We start from the raw sequence: 6,914 nt of genomic DNA on the forward strand, positions 1-6,914 counted from the left end.
TAGGTTATATTTGGAAATTAATATTATATAAATACAAAAGACATCATTAAAAGATTTTGACATTTTTAAAAGAATATAATAGTAGCTAATGCATTAACAAGTGATACAGTAGATAGAGTACTAGGCCTGAAGTCAGGAAGACTCATCTTCCTGAGTTTAAATCTGGCCTCAGATGCTTACTAGCTGTGTGATCCTGGGCAAGTCATTTAACTGTTTGCCTCAGTTCCTTATCTGTAAAATAAGCTGGAGAAAGATACTCTCCAGTATCTTTGTCAAGAAAACTTCAAATGGGGTCATAAAGAGTTGGGCATGATTGAAAGGACTTAACAACAACAACAAATACATTAACATCTCTTGCAGAGGATGAAGAGATAAAGATGTTCTATGAAGAACTAGGTAATGCCTTCAAATTAATTATTATATACTTTGATAAATACTGGATTGTGACCTTGGGCAATCTCTCGGTGCTCTAGGCAACATTCTAAGACAATACATCAGAGAGGTATTGACCTGCACTTCTAGATGAAGCTTCCTTATCTGGATGTTCCCTAAATCAATAAAAGCACAGTCAACAAGCATTTATTTTTTTTAAAGGTGTTTTATTTATTTTTAGTTTACCACACACGGTTCTACATAGTTTTGAGTTCCAGTTTTTCTCCCCTCCCTCCCCCCTCCCTCCCCAAGACGGCATGAAGTCTCATATAACTGTCATGTATAACTTCGCATTGAATTAATTTATGCTCTAGTCAAGTCGTGGAGAAGAATTTTGACCAATGGAATGAATCATGAGAAAGAAGAAACAGAACCAAAAAAAAAAAAACAAAACAAACAAGGAAAAAAAAAAACCCCAAAAACAAAAACAAAAGAGAAGCAGAAAAGGCGAGCATGTAGTGTGCCTCAGTCTGTATTCAAACTTCGCAGTTCTTTCTCTGAATGAAGATAGCATTCTCCATCGTGAGTCCCCTGGAATTGTCCTTGCCCCTTTAGGTTGCTGAAAGAAGCGCAGTATGTCAGGGTTGGTCCTCACGGAATCCACATATCTGTGGCTGTGCACAACGTTCTCCTGGCTCTGCTCCGCTCACTCAGCATTATGTCGTGTAGGTTTTTCCAGGTTGTTATGAAGTCTGCATCATCCCCATTTCTTATGGCACAATAGTATTCCATCACCTTCATATACCACAGCTTGTTCAGCCATTCCCCAATTGATGGGCATCCCTTTGCTTTCCAATTCTTGGCTACCACAAAGAGAGCTGCTATAAATATTCTTGTACATATGGGTCCTTTTCCCGCTTGCATGATTTCTTTGGGATACAACCCTAGAAGTGGTATTACTGGGTCAAAGGGTATGAACATTTCTATAGCCCTTTGGGCATAGCTCCACACCGCCCTCCAAAATGGCTGGATCAGCTCACAACTCCACCAGCAATGCAACAATGTTCCAATTTCCCCACATCCTTTCCAGCATTTATCATTCTCCTGATTTGTTATTTTAGCCAATCTGACAGGAGAGATGTGGTATCTAAGAGTTGTTTTGATTTGCATTTCTCTAATCAGCAGCGATCCAGAGCATTTTTTCATATGCCTGTAGATAGCTTTAATTTCTTCCTCTGAAAACTGCCTGTTCATATCCTTTGACCATTTCTCAATTATTAATGCTCACTGTGTACCAGGATGCTAGGCACACTAGGGATACACAAAGAGGCAAAAACATAGCCCCTGTCCTCAAGGAGCTCAACACGTCAAGGAGATACATGTCAAAAACTGTGTATATACAAAGGTAAATGGATGGTAATCTTAGCAGCTGGAGGGACTGTGATACTCCTCCTGCACAAGATAGGATTTGAATTGAGTCTTGAAGGTAGCCAGGAAAACTAAAAAGGTGAGGTGAGGAGGCAGAGCATTCCAGGCATGGGGAACAGACAGTGATGGGAGATAGTGTGTCATATGCTTGAGGAAAAGCACTTAGGCCAGTATAGCTGAACCATAAGAGCTCATGGAAAGAAGAGACATGTAAGAAGACTGGTAGGAAGGGACCCCATTATGAAGAGTTTTAAATGCCAGGGGACTTTATCATTGATCTTGGAGGTAACAGAGAGCCACTGAAGCTCATTAAGCATAGGGGTAACTACATTTTGGGATCTACATTTTGAAAAATCACCTTGGCACCTGAGTCAAGGATAGATTAGCATGAGAAGAGACTTAAGGCAAAGAGATCCATTAGAAGACTCTTGCAATATAGGAGGTGAAAAATGATGAGTGCCTGAATAGAAGAGTGTTTGATGTGTAAGTTGAGAGAAGGGAATGTACATAAGAGATGTTGTGAAGGAAGAATCAACAAAATTTGACTGTGAATTGTGTGAAGTGAGTGAGAATTAAGTTCAGGGTGACCCAGACGTGGTTGACTGGGAGGAGGGTAGTGCTCTCATCATTAATAGGAAAGTTGAGAATAAGGGAGGTTTGGGGGGAAAAGACAATGAATTTTGTTTTGGACATATTGAGTTTGAGATACCCAAAAGGCAGGTGATGAAGTTCAAGATGGAGGCTGTATAGATAGATCCAGTCCCTATACCTGTCCTATATACTTTGATAATACATGATTTTAATGCAAAGGTGGGAACAGCTGAGGATGATGAAAATAGGGCTAAGAATTAAGGAATGAGAGAAGCCAAAGACTGACAGACTACACAGAAGTCTTGTGTCTAAACATTATGAATACTTTATTTGAGATAGATATGATATGATATGATAAATCATTTATTAAGTGTTTACTATGAGTCAGGCATTGGGCTGTTAGAAGAATTTTCCAGCTCCTTGCTAGCAACTGCATGAATAATCCAGTACAGGTTACAGAGAGAAGTACACTGTAGTTTATCTATCCACTAGAGAGTGTGACACACCATCAGTAGGTGATAGACATGTGTATCTTGAAATTCCACATATGACATATACACATATATATACACATACATATATATACACACACATATACGCACACACATATACACATACATATATATATATATATATATACACACACACACATATACACATACATAGTCCCTCCTCCTGAGCTATATGACCCAGAGTTTGGATAAGAACAGGTAGGTCACGTAGGCAGACTTACAGAGCAGTCTGGGGTAAGATCCGGTAGGGCAGGTAGACAGGAAAAGGTACATTTTTACCAAATGAAAAAGGATGCTTAAATTATTACCAAAGGAAAGAAATGTGTCCTTTAGCACGGTTATTATACTAAACCAATGATATAGTATAATATAGTAATTTTAAGTTAGTTAATCAACTTTTATTAAGCCCCTACTACATGCTTTATTATATAGGATAAAGTGAAGGAGATGAGTTCCTGGAACTGTTCAAAATCCTATGAGTTTTCTTTTGTAACTGTAAAGTGATTGGGGAAATGGAAGTACTGAAGGAGACATTCAGTACATTTATATGACAGCAAATATAGCACAAAATCAAGTCAGTTATGTTCTCCTAAAAATCCATTTTCAATAATACTAAGTGCTGAAGATGCAATTAAAAGCAAGAGAGTCTCTATCCTTAAGGAGCATAAATTCTAATGGGGAAAGACTATATTAAAGAGGGGAGCTGTATGAGTGGGAGGGGATACATAAGGTGCCAGGGAGGTGACATGTTGTACCTGTAGGCTCACCTGTTAAACTGGGGTATAGGGTGTGTTCAGGGAATTGGGGAATGACTAAACAAGCCGTGGTATATGACTGTGATAGAACGTTATTGTGCTATAAGAAATGACAAGCAGGACAATTTCAGAAAAACCTGGAAAGATTTATATGAACTGACGCAAAGTGAAGTGAACAGAACTAGGAGAACGTTGTACACAGTAACAGCAATATTATACGATGAAGAACTGCGAAGGACTTAGCTATTCTCAGTGACTCAATGATCCAAGACAATCCTAAAGGACTTGTGATGTTTCCAGAAAAAGAACTGATATTGTCTGAATGCAAACAGAAGCATGCTATTTTGCACTTTTTTTTAAATCAAGTCTTGTACAAAATCACTAATATGGAAATGTTTTATATGATTGCACATGTATAAACTATATCAGATTGCTTACTGTCTCAAGGAAGGGGGAGAGGAGGGAGGGAAGGATAGAATTTGGAACTCAAAACTTAAAAAAACCCTAATGTAAAAAAGTGTTTTAACATGTAATTGGGGAAAAATAAATAAAATAAAATAAAAATATAGTAATAATAAAAAATTTTAAAAGCCTGCTTCACTCAACCCTGGCCTGCTTACCACAGCAGGCAGGAATCCTACCCTGTGGTAGCTACACAAAAAAGTACAAAAACTTTTGCAAAGATGATTCCACTCACCATCCATACATTCAATGTGCACACACTTATGGACAACACAAAATCCAATAGACTTGAAAGACAAACACCTCTTGTGAGAGAACACAGCAGATATCACAATCATATAGAAGCCCTGAGTGATACAAGGCTAGCAAATGCAGTCTGGCTTTAACAAAAATGGAGCTGGATACATATTTTTCTGGAGTAGCTGCAGTGAAGGGGAGCACCAAGAAGCTGGCATAGGTTTTGCAATCCAAATTAGTCAACAAGCTTGTATGCCAACAAAAGGAGTGAATGACAGGCTCATGACAATGTGATTTCCATTTGTAGAAAAGCACCGCGTCATCAATCATGAGTGTGTATGCTCCCACCATGATTAACCCTGATGAGTTTAAAGAAAAAATTTTTATAAAGACCTAGAGACCCTTATTATCAATGTACCAAAAGAGGACAAGCTTATAATTCTGGGTGACTTTAATGTAAGAGTAGGCACAGACTACCAGATATGGCAGGAGTCCTTGGGAGGAATGGAGTCAGAAACAGCAACAGCAATGGTGACTTACTACTGAAACTTGTGCATCTCATGACCTTCTCATCCCCAACACTGTCTGCTGTTTACCTAAATGCACAGCAAACACTGACATTTAACAGACTGTATCATTGTAAGGAGAAAAGACAGACAGGATATGAGAATGATGAAGGTGATGCGTGGTGCAGAGTGGTGGACTGATCATAGATTTATTTACTGAAAGCTAAATATTCTCATTCAACAAAAGCAGCAGCTCCAAGGCAAGACCACTACCAGAAGACTTAACTTTTTGTTCAAAGATGATTGTCAACACATCAGAGCACTTCTCCAAGTGGGAACAGTTCTTGTTCTTGTCAAGAAAGCTGGGTTGGCAACAGAGGAGCGGACAAGTAGTGGGTAGCTTTCAGAGGTTTGGTGGACAGCACCACATTTACTCATCTTGGCCAGAGCACCCAAAAACATCAAGATTGGGTGGACAAAAATGATGGGGAAATTCAGAAACTGCTAAATGAAAAATGAGAGCTCCACAGGGTTTTACCAGCAGTATAGTTAATCTGTCTCAAGAAGGCTATTTAACTCCATCAGAAGTAAAATGCAAGCAAAGTTTAGAGAGGTACAGGATTCTTGGCTCAGTAAGAAGAAGAAATTCAGTTTTATGCTAACAGTAACAATCTAAAGAGCTTTTATGATGCCCTGAAGGAGATTTATGGGCCAAAGACCTATGGTACATTTGAACTACTCAGTGCTGATAGAGCCACATTGATTAGTGATAAGCACATGTTCCTGGAGAGGTAGACTGAATACTTCCATAGTGTTCTCAACAGAACATCATCAATCAAGGCTGAAGCCACTGACTGTATACCTCAGCTTAAAGTCAACCTCTCTCTAGCCAAACATCCAACTGAAGAAGAGGTTTTGAATGCCATTACACTCCTCTTGTGTGGCTAAGCACCTGGTCCTGATTCTATCCCAGAGGAGATTTATGAGGCAAATGACTGAAATTTTCCAGGTTATATGGAAAGAGGAGGTTATCTACCAGGAGTTCAAGGATGCCCCCATTGTACATCACTATAAAAGTAAAGGAAATAGGTTGTCCTGTGACAATCACAGGGGGTTCTCTCTCTTAGTCCTTGCTGGCAAGATTCTTGCCAGAGTCCTCCTTAATAGGCTGATCCTTCACCCTGGAAGATAGTCATCTATCTGAGAGCCAATGTGGATTCAGAAAGGGCCAAGGAATGGTTGATATGGTGTTTGCTGCCCCACAACTCCAAGAGAAATGGCAGGAAAAGAACAGACATCTGTACACAATGTTTGTCGATCTAAGACCTTTAATACTGCCAGTCATGAGGACTTGTGGAAAATTATGTTAAAATCTAGTTGCCGGGAGAAGTTCATCAGTATTATATGTCAGTTTCATGGCAGCATTCTTGCACAGGTTCTGGATAATGGACAAAAATTCTTGAGCCAAGACTAAAGTGGAGGGAGTGTTGGTGTATGATTTTTTGTTTGCAGATGATCATGCACTCAATGCAGCCTCTGAGGCTGAGATGCAACAAAATATGGATTTATTCTCTACTGCCTGTGTTAATTTTGGCCTAATAATGAATACCAAGAAAACACAGGTTCTCCACCAGCCAGCACCACACGATCCATATGTATAGCCATCACTTATAGCAAATGGAGAAATATTGAATGCTACAGATAAGTTCATTTACCTTGGCAGTATACTTTCTAGGGATGTACACACAGATGATGAGGTTGACACACACATTGCCAGAGCTAGTTCAGTGTTTGAGAGGCTTCGAAGGAAAATTTGTGAGAGGAAAGGTATCAGAGTACCCATCAAACTGAAGATCTACAGAGGCATTGTGCTGACCTCATTGCTGTATGCTTGTGAAACCTGCACAGTATACCAGCTCCATGCCAGGAAACTGAATTGCTTCCATTTGAATTATCTTATAAAGATTATGAAGATCACCTGGCAAGAAAAGGTACCAGGCACTGAGGTCCTTCCTTGAGCCGAACTGCCAAGCATTCAAACTCTACTGCAG

The sequence above is a fragment of the Trichosurus vulpecula genome, chromosome 7 (genome assembly GCF_011100635.1).
Source record: "Trichosurus vulpecula isolate mTriVul1 chromosome 7, mTriVul1.pri, whole genome shotgun sequence".
In the NCBI taxonomy this organism is placed as follows: Eukaryota; Metazoa; Chordata; class Mammalia; order Diprotodontia; family Phalangeridae; genus Trichosurus; species Trichosurus vulpecula.